The sequence below is a fragment of the Netta rufina genome, assembly GCF_964035555.1.
Source record: "Netta rufina genome assembly, chromosome: 3".
Lineage (NCBI taxonomy): Eukaryota > Metazoa > Chordata > Aves > Anseriformes > Anatidae > Netta > Netta rufina.
Genome location: NC_140125.1, coordinates 42389156 through 42402351, shown reverse-complemented (window position 1 = coordinate 42402351; position 13196 = coordinate 42389156).

Below are 13196 nucleotides of genomic sequence, written 5' to 3'. Positions count from 1 at the left end.
AAGGAAGGAAGGAAGGAAGGAAAAGAAAAAGAAAGAAAAAGAAAGAGAGAGAGAGAAAGAGAGAAAGAGAGAAAGAGAGAAAGAGAAAGAAAGAGAGAGAGAGAAAGAGAGAAAGAGAGAGAGAGAGAAAGAGAGAAAGAGAGAAAGAGAGAGAGAGAGAAAGAAAGAAAGAAAAAGAAAGAAAGAAAGAAAGAAAGAAAGAAAGAAAGAAAGAAAGAAAGAAAGAAAGAAAGAAAGAAAGAAAGAAAGAAAGAAAGAAAGAAAAAGACAGACAGAAAGAAAAAGAAAGGAAGAAAGGAAGAAAGGAAGAAAGGAAGAAAGGAAGAAAGGAAGAAAGGAAGAAAGGAAGAAAGGAAGAAAGAGAAAGAAAGAAAGAAAGAAAGAAAGAAAGAAAGAAAGAAAGAAAGAAAGAAAGAAAGAAAGAAAGAAAGAAAGAAAGAAAGAAAGAAAGAAAAAGAAAGAAAGAAAGAAAGAAAGAAAGAAAGAAAGAAAGAAAGAAAGAAAGAAAGAAAGAAAGAAAGAAAGAAAGAAAGAAAGAAAGAAAAAGAAGTCCATTTGGACTGGAAAGTTTGCAGCTTGACACTGGTGAATCAAGATGCTTTTGCTTGGCAGTGCTCTTGTGATCATTTGAGTAAGAATGGCGCCAGGGCCCCTTTGGTATCAGGCAGCCTGAGGGTCCCTCCATACCATCCAGACACATGGAAGCAGTGCTGCTTGCTCAGGGTCCCCAGGGATCCAGCAGGAGAGCCTGATAAAGACTTAGCTCATGGCAGGCCTGGGTAGCCCCTACCTGACTTACTCATGCCCTTTCTTGTTAAGTGCTCTGCAATCAAATTGCAGATGAGATGTGTTCCCCTGACAGATGTCTTTTTTGAAAATACAAGGGCTGCACCACCCCAACAGTGGAAGTTGAGCTATGATTATTTTAGCACAGAAACACTGTACAACATTTTCTGCTTCTAAAGATGGCTGCAGCTCCATGGAAGTCTAGTGATTTACCCACTATTTTTTGATGAAAAGAAATCCACCTTTCAGAAAAGACTATAAAGCCTAATTATAATTTTTATTGCAACATATTGTATGAAAATGAAGTTCACATTTTAGAATGTATGTTGCATTAAAATACAACATTCAATATATTATTATATATCTCTCATGTTATTATTCTTGTCATAAACTATTAACGCTCATGGTGAAATTAGAAGCCTTTTCTGAAGTCTTGAAAATAAGAAATCTGATTAAAAGAGAATTTCAAGTATCAGTTAAAAGTAATTGCCATCACCTGCACTGTGAAGCTCTAAAACCTAAGCTGAATGCAAGCTGAATAGACTGAAATAGAAAAAAAAAATACATGTATTTGTCTAAGCCTTCCACAAGCTGTTTCATTCTTCTGGCAAAAGCATAGTAAAAGTTGATCAGATACCTGATTAGAAATAGTTAAAATGGTTAGCAAGCAAAAACTGAGAGGTCTGTATACAGAAATAATTCTTTTCACAAAGAGTACACAGGCTGTTACTGAACTCTGGACCTGAACGCCTTCCAGCCTTCCCTTTCAGGGCCGAGAAATTTTAAGAGCCACATTTTCCTTGTAAACTAATATTCAAAAGAAAAAATAAAATAGAACTTCCAGAAAAGAACCTCCTGGGAGTTCAGTAATGCTTTTCACTGGAGTTCACTGTGACAAGTCAGATCATATGCACTGAGATTTAAAGAGGTAATTATCAAAAACCAGGGAGAGATGCTTAACTGGGTTGAGCTTGCACAGCTCCAGTGCAATGCACAAAGTGCTGATTCAGACAAGATGAAGACAGAGCTAAGACTCTGCTTCATATTTTCCTTTGATATACAAATAGACATGCACAAGATTAAAGCTACATTTTTAGAAAAATCATATAACTATCATACCTGATGCAAAACACCACTCAGCTTTAGGGGCCTGGCCCACATCATAAACGTTCTGTATGAGAAGTTAATGATTGATTTGGCTCTGTACTCAAGACAAAGCCTTATTTCTCAGAAGCATCAGCCCGTGCTGTAAAGGGACTTCAAGTTTATGGGAAAAACATGCGTAGCAGAGGCATGCTGATTTTACCATCAGTGATCTGCTTCAAGAAAAAAGTTCTGCAAAGAAATATCCCCTGAACTTAATAAAAATATAAAATACTAATTCCTGGTAAGCCTGAACTTTTTCTGGTGAGATTATGCCATACAATAAATTTGGCAAGAATCACCCCTAAGCAATAATTGGTTTACTAAGCATTGCTAAAAACATATTTTAAATCTAATGCATATATGAAAAGAGATGAATTTAGCAAAACAATTCTGAATTTTGCAGCAAATGATTCTCCTTACAGATTAGCATCCAGAATCATTTCAATATATGTGAACATCAATAACAGAAGACTTCACAGGCACTAAGCCTGATTTTATCCTTCATTTTCATAATAATTTATGATTAATGAACATAAGAACATAGAATAGAATAAACTACATAGCACTAATGCTATGAAAATCAGATCTGTTTTATTTATTTTTTCCACTATTTTAGTTAGTGGAAATAACATTGCTGCAAGTGTGGATGTTGGTATTTTAGTTATTAAAAACAAGAAAAAAAGTATATTTGTAACACTTTTATAATTTAAGTGTTCTTTTGTCAGTGACTTCTAAAAGCTTTAAATAAATTTAATAAATCACATTAAATCTAGTCTAACAATGAAAATCTTGATGGCCTGTTTTAACACTGCTTGATATTTCTGTGTGTCCTGAGACATCATGAAAACATTTAGGTACTTAGCATCAAAAGGAGAAAATAATTACGGATACTTTTGCTGTCAGATCAATCCACTATTCTGGTGCTTCATCATTTTGCATTCACTCTAGCCCTTTAAAGATATGGAAAGTAAAACATTATAAAATCAGAATCACATTGTTCCAAATCCTTTTAGCAAGGTGCATGAAAGGCAGGAGACTGGAGAGTCACTCCTGTTACTGTGTGGGTCTGTTACTGATACTGGGCTGGATTCTAGTTCTATTCATGCAAATTCTTCAGATCTGATCCTTTTTTCCTTTTTACCCTTAACTCATAGTCAAAGATGAACCCTAGTTCTGTGGAATTTATGGACCTGAGCTCACAAACGCTTTCCATGTGCAATGTGGTTTCTTTGAGGAAAAGGTAACCAGCAATAAATAGGAGCAGACCTTCAATTAGTCTCAAATTTTTTTTTTTTCTAGGTATTTGCTGGAAAACATAATAGCAAGAGGCTGCTCTATGAATTTTGCTGGACAGAAAATGCACAAAAATATTTTCAAACTAAATGCAGCTGGTTCTAATCCTCTGATAATTCAATCTACATGCATCCCCAGCTTTAACATGAACCAAGCCATCTGTAAAATGTTAGTTACATTAGAAGACACAAATCTAGTTTTTGACCAGACCCGAGCCAATCAATATGACTTTCTTTGATCTTTGTATTTTCGGGAATAATGGCAAGAAACCAAAGAAAAGTCACCACACAATCAATATAAGCCATAATGCAGTCTTAAAACTACTGGGCACTCTTTCTGATTAGGGGCTTCACTGCTGATAGAATTTCTCTGCTCACCACATGCATTCCAGTGGTGATTCAAATTCTTCTGCAGAAATGAACTTAGAGGATAAACTGTGCTTGCAATCATTTAGCAAGCCATAGGAATACTAAAAAGGAAACTCGCATTTTCTTCTAACATGCATATATGGCCCTCCTTGTTGCTTTTTAGATGAAATCCAGACCAAATTTGTTTAAATAACCAGTACAAACGATACAGGAATTGAACAAAGAAATAATGCTGTGAAAAACAAAATGCAGCCAATTTCAAGTACACCAAAAGCATTTGATTCATATTGTATGTTCACATTACAGTCAAACTGTGCTTATTTCATACTCTCATAATCCAGCTCTAAAGTGGTTCCATTAACATTTACATACATGTAAAAGTTCTTTTTCTCTTCTCTTCTCTTCTCTTCTCTTCTCTTCTCTTCTCTTCTCTTCTCTTCTCTTCTCTTCTCTTCTCTTCTCTTCTCTTCTCTTCTCTTCTCTTCTCTTCTCTTCTCTTCTCTTCTCCCTCCTTTTCTCTTTTATTTTTTTTAAAGTTTATTTATTACGAGTAACTTAGTTTTGATGACAAAAGCCAGATTTTAGTGAAAATCCTTTTATGCATCATGTAGCTTTCCTCCATTTGTGAAATACATGTTATTGACTCAGTATTTTCACCGTCCTACAATTATTTATGTGACAACTAGCTGACTAGGAATGGACATAAAGCTCTCCTGCTTCAGTAGGGAATCGTTTTGATTTTGTTTTGTGCCATTTTCTTTGCAAGAAACAGGGGGAGCAACTGGTACCTGTCCACCAGTCCTCTGCAGACTCTGGGGAAGGATAGGAGCCTTTGATAAACCCTTGAGGGTTTTGAAAGAACACAAAGATGACCCAAATGTAGCTCTTCACTCGCTGCCTGAAGAACACAGAGTGTTTTCAGCAGTATTCTTCTTTCAAATCTCAACCCATAAGACATAGAAACAAGAAAAAAGTTGTCTAAATTGACTGCATGTCAATTACAGAAAGGCTGTTCCATTCCTCCCATTATCAGGAATAATTAAAAAATTCTCCTCCTTGTTGGCTTTTTTTTTCCCCATTTGTTGCAGTCTTGTATTTTTTTGGCACTTTATTCATTTTATTAGCTTTAGTCTATGTGTTGTTTTTTTTTTTGTTTGTTTGTTTGTTTGTTTCAGCCCTCAGGATTAGTTACTCTTTTCTACTGATGTGGAACCAGCTAGGATCATTTATAAACCCTTCCGAGAGCCTGTCATAACAACACAACATTTACTCTTTTGTTTACCTGAAATGCTTATATTCTAAATAGGGATACTTTTGTTTGGACTACTAAGTTCTCCTAGTGCCTGATGTTGCTTTTTGCCTTTTCCACTTTACTATTATTTTTCAGTGTCCTCAAAAAACAGAGGACTGTTTGCTCATCCCCTTCTTCTGTGTTGGTAAAAGATGCAGGCAGACTCCATCCTTTGATCCACTTCAGTGGTGTCATGTGCCATTACAGAACAGATGTAAATGGTCGCATCCAGGTACATGGTTACTGCAGGTAACCCCTCTGATAGTCACAGCTCTGAAGCATGCTGGAAGTGTGACATAGGGAGGGAAAGATATTACAAAAAAGATCTTTCAGTGCAGATCTTTTGGGCTGCAGAACATTGCCGTAAGCACAAAATACAGCAGCAAGCATATTGAACTAGGAAAAACAAGAGGAATAGATCAATTATCCCTTCCCTATGGTGTCACCTGTCCTTTTCCAACAAGAATATTTTTTGACAGTCTTTATAGAAAGAACATCTAAATCAGATTTTGCTCTCCATATATTTTAACAGATGGAAAAGGAAAAAATAGAACAGCTCACAATTGTTTTCCATATGAAGATATCAAGATAACTCTAAATCCTTTGATTTGGCAGAGAAAAATAGTATAAATTGCCAATACAGTCTGTCTGATGCATCTTTTATTCAGAAAGAAAATGCCATTTGTTATCATGCATGCTTCAAACAAAGCATGCAGAGATACAGAAAGAGAGGAAACCTTTAAAAGGCTTCCATAGGAGCAGGAAAAGCACCGTGCCTTTCAAGTCACTAGGAGACCATAAAAAAATAATATATTGTTTAAATATAAAATGAAGAACCTTCAGAACATTACTGTGAGTTGTGAACCAAGACTGGAACAGCTAGTCAGTCTGGCAGTGTAGTTTGAGCCAAAAAACAAACAAACAAACAAGCAAACAAACAAACAAACAAAAAAACAGAACCCTTATATCCTAGAGTAGAAAAGAACATGGTGAAAGAATTAGCAGAGTAAAAAGAAGAACACCTAGAAAAAAAAAGCTCTGAAGAGAACTGGGTTGCCTGATCAGAAATGTGGTAAAGGGATCTACAGAGCACATGGCACCTGTGTAGTCAAAATATAATGTCAGGAATAGTAAGAAAAATCTTCACATGAGAATGTCCATCAAAACAATTGAATTGGAGAACTTGTGTGTGAGGGAAAAACAAAACAAAACAAAACAACAACAAAAAAAACACTATTCATAATGTTGCAAGAATGGTTAACTAGATATTTTTGCTACATTTGACAGGTACTGTCCCAGTATACTTGTTTTCCTCAACAAGGAAGCCCTAAGGGAAACTTGCCCTTCTCACAGTTCAAGTTTTATTTCCTTTAAAACATACTAAAACTCTGCACAGATAGAGCTGCAGGACCTAATTTTGATGCTCTGAATCACCTGTGGAAATCTTACCTACTTTGGCTGCTGTTTAAAGGATGAATGCATGAGCACCTGGATATAAAATGAAGCTTTTGTTTTGAAAGGCAGTCTCACAACTTCAACAATATTAGTTTCTGAATAATGTTTTTCTTTCTCTTTTGCAAAGCCCTGCCTTTGCCTATGACTCCATTTCTATATCACATAGTGCTCAGGCGGAAATTTTCTCATTAATTGCTTCCAGTCTAATAGTTTTTCTGCATCCATTGATAAATCCTAGGAGCTGTTGCCCTACCACATGAAGGATCTCATCTGAGAAGCGTGTTTTAGAAGGAGACCTGTTCCTATTAACCAATATTATATTTAAAACAAAATAAAGACTGAGTTGCTTCGGGCACTCACCTTTGCCTTTAGCATGATTTCTCAAGCACTGTAAGCCACACAAAAGGACAAAGGATATTTCAGTGCCAGGACAGAAAGACCTGAGCCATGAAATACCATTCCAGGATGAAGATCACAGATATTGAGATCACATGCTGAAAAGAAAAGGTAATTTTCAACTCATATTTTCATGACTAACTAGAAGATGTTAGCCAAGAAATGATTCAAAGCCTACTCATCAAAGCAAAGAAGGCAATAAACAGATTTGGTCGTACACTGTCTCTCTTGCTGCCATCTACTGTTTTACTGTGGAAGCATGGAAGATTTCAAATACTACTACATTATTTTTCCTTCTACCTACTACATTAATCCTGCCTACAGTTTGGCAAAATTTCACAGAGCATGTGGGGAGATACCATTCAAGCTGATATATTCACTCAGTGGATTCAGAAAATAGCAAGCATAGCTCTTGCCTTTGCAGAGTTATTGACAGTAGCTTCTGGTATTGGAGATGCCTGGCTCAGATCGGCATTGCTCGTGAGCACCTGTGGGAAAACCAGCCCCTGGCAGGAAAGGCTAATGCTAGCTACACACCAGAAATGTTCTGCAGAAGTTGCTCTGTTCGTCCTTTGCCAGCAGAAGGGCGCTGGGAAAGCACTGGGTGCTGCTCAGAAGTGAGGGACTGCGAAAGTTGTTGTGCATGTTGTGCAGCCTCACATAGTGATGGATGCTGTTAAATTTTGCTCATTAACTTTAAAAGGAAAACCTAAAATAGTTCATGATGATATTACTGAGTGACATGCCCTTCCAGAGATATAGGCCACCCTGTGACAGAGGATGCTCATTTCTGTGACATTTTTCTTTTCTTGTAAGGAGGAACCTGTGCTGTGTAGGATCAGACCAGGTTTCTTTAATTTTAAATGAAAATTTATATGCAAAGTTAAGGGAAAGCTTTCATCTTCCCAATTCTTTATTTAACAAATACAATTTATTAATGTGATCTGGAAATTTTTTCTTTATTTTGCTGCTTGTTCCCCCCCCTTCTTTTTTGTTTTTTTTTTTTTTTTTTTTTGACATGAATTCCCATTTGGGACAAAGTGAAATGTTGGTCACTTCTGTTGAAAAGCAAAGAATGCAGATTAATGGGGGGAATAATGTATTCATTCTGGTGTATTATATACTTTCTATGAGTAAATTTTAATTGGACGACTTGCATAAATGGAATGTAAATGTGTCTACAGCACAGCATGCATCTGGTGCTTGAGAAGGCAAAGTTCAACTCCTGATGTCATTAATCAGGAACTATAATTTGTAAATGTAGGGTAGGTAATGGAAATTAAAACAAATGTGCTTTATTAAATAATTCTTCAGGCACAGGTAAATCTGTTTGAAAATGAGTTCATTCACCTTAGCTATGCACTATATGCTTAAGACAGCCTTATTATGAGTAAGTTAATAACCTACTGCCACCGACTATGGCAAATCTAACTCCCCTGACTAGGTCAGTCAGAGACCCACACAGAGACTCCAGTGCAAGACAGAAATTTCATCTTCAAGTCTTTACAGAATTTGTCCAGAGGAAGATCACATAGCAGCCCCATCACACTATCAGACTAAAAGACTTGCAGTTTATCAAAGCAGGAGATATTGAGACCTATTTTTGATGAGCATTAAGAAGCAAAGATAAGAGTTTATATTTTCTTGATTGATAGCAATGGCTCTGATGTTATTCATTTAACAAAGAAGCAATCAGAAACCTCATTAGACTTAGCAAACAATGCTGAAACCATTTCTGCATGACCCTTTCTGCAAATGCAGTAATAGTGTGTGTTCAAGAGGAGATCTTCCTAAAAGAAGGCACAAGCCTCCTTCCTAGATCTGTATTTTCTCATGGAGAAGTAAAGGAAATGTCTTTTACTGGACGCATGGAAGTTAGCAATGCCCAGGTGCTCTGTTGTGCATTACTGGCATACAGACAGCAGACTTGCCCTTGAGTCCAAGTTACCCCTATGTAAATGTAATTGCAACATTAGTATTTTTAATGTGAATATGGTTGCTTTCCACTATGTTTCAGTTTAGTCTATGCTGACTTGTGTTTGTTTTTCATTCTTCAGCCTACAGTCATGCATTAACAACCATGTTGGTCTTCTCATCTATAAAATGGGGGACGATCTCAGTGCAGCTCACTGAATTTGGATGCTAACATCCCTTCAAAAAGAAAACATTGCACACCTGCCCTGCTAGCTAATAACGAGGCAATATGGTCGTGGTCACAGCTTAAAAATGTGGAAATGGAAATGGGAAAGAATCCCAAACTCTCAGAGACAAAAAGGCCAAACATGAAGACATAAACTTACTATCAAGTATGGCTTAGCTGAAAGATGATAAAAGAACTGGATAAACTAGAAGAACTGGAGAACTGGACTGGAACTTAAACTGGACAAAACAGCTGGACAAAAGAAAAATAAAACCTCCTAAAATAATGTCTGTTCATTTTTATTATGGGATCAGCTGCAGTCTGCCAGCCTGTTTTAAAATCAACATTTCACAGCAAGAAACTATACAGTAATGTATCACTTCTCTGCAGGCACTTCCTTTCACTGACAAATGGTTCAAGTGGAATAATAGCCTAAACAGAATTACACAGGGGGGGAACAGCATTGATGAAGAAGGATCTATATGAGTGTATTTATTTATACATACATACACATGCACACAGACTATTGTGTGGACCAGCTTGTTATTATGGATAATGATCTGTATAAAACGCAAAGCTACAGGAGATATTTTAAGTTTTTTTTTTTTAAAAAAAAAAAGATAAACTACATGCAATGCTAATTTATTCTGTCACCAAGAGGGATCCCTATAATCTCTTCAGTCTAAAAATCATCTCCTTTTCAAGTGGTTTTTATACCTACTAGTTAGCATCCCTAGTTAACATTGCTAACTCATTAGCTTTACCTTTTCCTAATTTTTCTAACTAGGGACAAAAACCAGATTGCTCCAAAAGCTCATCATGGTGCTCCTGAGTACATGCTGAAGCACATTTTTTCCTGAGGCAGGGAATAAAATGCACCCTAATGTAAATGGCTGATACAAAGCCAATGCATGAATTTATGCTTCAGCTAAATTCTTAACTTAGCACTTATGTAAGGCATTAGACTTTTATAGGGCTTGGACCAAGGTATGAATTTCATGAGGAGCTCCCTAATTTGAGAAAACAACTGAGTGTGCTCTTTGGTATGACAAACCAGACCACGTATCCATTAGGGAGAGATGAAGGAAGATAAGATTCTATTTTTCCAGCTTTGTGAAATGGTTTTCAGATTTCCTTACTTAAAATAATCTCAGTATCAACAAAGTTTCAGAATAAAACTTTCAACCTGATCTCTAATTAAAATGCTAAGCCTTTCCTATGCCCTCATTAGGAAAAACAACAACAACAACACAACACTATAACAACAACTAAAAAAAATTGCACACACAGAACTTCAACTATCTCTGTTACAATTCTGCCAATTTTTCGAATGCTTTGGGTCACGCTGCATCTGCTCATTCCCCATCAGGGCTGGTGAATAAATTAACACCAAAGCTCTGCTATTTTTCTCTTACTCAGTAGTCACATTTCTAGGAAACTGCCATTTTATAAATACATTAATTCAATGATGTGAAGTTTAGCTTAAGCTAACAGTTTTTTTATAGGTTCTACATTTGAGCCAAAATGTACACTTAATGAGGACACCAGGAAATTATACAGCCCTTGCCAAAATTTCATAAATGGCTTGGGATTGCAGTTTTGGGATAATCAATAAAAACCAGCAAATGTAAGCTCAATTTTTCAGGAAGCGGGTGCTCTGCACTTCCTCAAAATCAAAACATCTCTGTTGAGTCTCCATAGTGGAGGCCCTCAAAAATCATGTACCTTAAAAAATAAAAATATAAAAAAATATATATTTTTTTTCTGATCATCATTAAATTGTATTTATCCTATTAAAAGAAACCATTTCTAAATATTTTGGAATGACTTCACAAACTGTGATCAAAATCTATTTTCCATAAACTGAATAACTATACTTGCAGAAGATCAGCTACATACAGGTGCAAAAATCAAACCTGTTTCAAACTTACAAACTTACGAGACTTTTTTTTTCACTTTGATTAACAATAATGTAGTAGTATTATAAAAATTAAACTAGAATCCATCCTGCTACAAAACAAACAAACAAACAAACAAACAAAAACAGCTAAAACAGATGTTAGCCTGCTGAGACCTTCCTGCAAACTTTAATCTTTTTGTTTTGGAAGACAATTTCTTTTGATACTTTACACGACAATGGAGGAACACCAGGAGAACCTTAGTTTTGCCTTAACCTCTTACCTTTAATAATAAATAATTTAAAAAGATAAGGACTTCTAAGGAATTGGAAGGATTTTTATTTTTCCCCTCCCATTTACTATTAAATAGCATTTAATTTGTGCTTTTAGCTGCCCATTCACTTTAATAAATGCGCATTCAGAGGGTGATACTGACTAAGTTAACCGAAAGTGCTTGAAAGGATTCAGTACAGATGTGGCACCTTCCTGAGCGGCTTGTGAAGCACCACACTGTGCTGGCTCATTTTGCTCCATTTGCAGTGGAGCACTTCTCTACACCAGCTCAGCTCCACAAATATAAAAGTCAAGCAGGTACTCAGCAACATCAAGACTGCATTTCTTATGCAGTAGCAGCTAGAGGTCTTTGTCAAAATGGGTGAGGATAGACGTGGTAGTTACCAAATTCAGTCCCATTTGTAAAGGCTTATGCCAGACTTTAGGTAAACACATAATTAACAGCAACATTGACATTCAGCTTCAAATACAGTCACTGCCCATCATTACCTATCAAGCTTTAAAAAAAACCTCACCAGTTCTGCTCAAGTCCCTGGCAAGACTCCTGTTGCATTCAGCATTACAGGTGATTCATGCCCTTGGGAAACTTACATGGGAGGAAAAATCCCAGCCTAGAAATGAAAACTCCAGAGACTCTGTGCTGGAGGTAAGAGGAGTACCCTCTATAAACCATGAAAGAGTAATTTAATCTACCTCTAGGTCAGGCACCAAATTATTTTCCCTTACATCAGTGACCCCTGGGAACTTCTTATACCTCCAGGCTCACTTGGGAGAACTAACAATATCCCACACTGTATGGTAAAGCAATACCATACAGTAGTTCCTCTTTAGAACAAGGCACCATAAAGAACCCCAAATATCTGCAAAGGAATGACATCTCAAATGAGCACCACAGCTCAGGGAGTGATCCCACACTGCCTAAACCTCCACCAGCTGGGGGCACAGCTGGTTACAAATAGCAGCACTGCTTCCTCTGTCACAGGACTGCAGATGGGAGCAGAGGAGAAGCAGGACCAGGCTGGTGGGGCTTTGGCTTTGGGTGTCCTGGCTCTTATACCAGCAGTGTCTGGGGCTGCTTGCCCCGAAGAGGTGCACCAGGAAAAATGCAGGATGGAGATTTCCTTCAGGTGTTTCCACTTTGGTCCAGGAAACTACACACCATTGTAAGTAATAGGAGACAAGTACTGCGGGAAGCAGGTTTCTCTTGCTAATGGGTGAGATGAAGTGGCTCAAAGGTTCAGGCTCTCAGCTTCACACAGAAGAATCTCAGCAATTTCATTTTCAGTTGTTAATCATTTTCATGTTTCCTCTGCAGAAAAGCGCTTAAATACAATTTACATTCAAGCCACCAAAAAGTTTTAAACAATTCCCAGGCTGAATGTAGCCAAACTATGTCAATTTATACTTTATATATATAAAAATAAATAAATGCAGAGGTATTCTTATGAGAAGTACTGTTCAAAAACCTGTGGTCCAAGGAGAACGTGCCAGATAAATGAAACAATGGGGGAAAATAGCCTATTTCCTTCAAGAGCAGAGTAAAAATCTCTGGAATGTATGTAGCCTCCACTGTGTACTTCACGGTGACCTCTTCCTGCAGTTCATATTTTCCATAGCTTTCCTCTGGTAAGAGGAGACTGCATGTGTGTGCAGGTCCTCAGCTAGGGTCGGTGTAGTCCTGCAGAGTTAGTCACACTGAGCTGCTGGGGCACAGCAGCTGAGGAACCATCTCGGTCATAGCTCCTGAGCAGCTCTGAGGAGCCTCACCCTAACCCAGCCTGGACTCAGCCACACTGGGGAAAGGGGCCTGGAGCAAGAGGGAAGGCTGCAGAGAAGAACTCTGATTTCCTAAAGTGTGAGTCCATCAAACTGTTGCAGAAATCCTGCCCTGTGGTATTACTGTTGTCACTTTCTATTTACCATCTACTCATGCAACAAAACAGTGGACATCTAGCTGATTTGAAAGTTCGGGTGAGATATACTGAGTTTACTCCAAAGCTAAATCATGTAATCTTTCTTTAGCCTCAAGATGCAAGCTAAAAGGAGATTCAGTTTTTTTTTTTTTTTTAAAGCTTTGTAACAACTCTTTGCTTCATGTTTTTGAATTATTGTCAACTTAGAAACAGAAG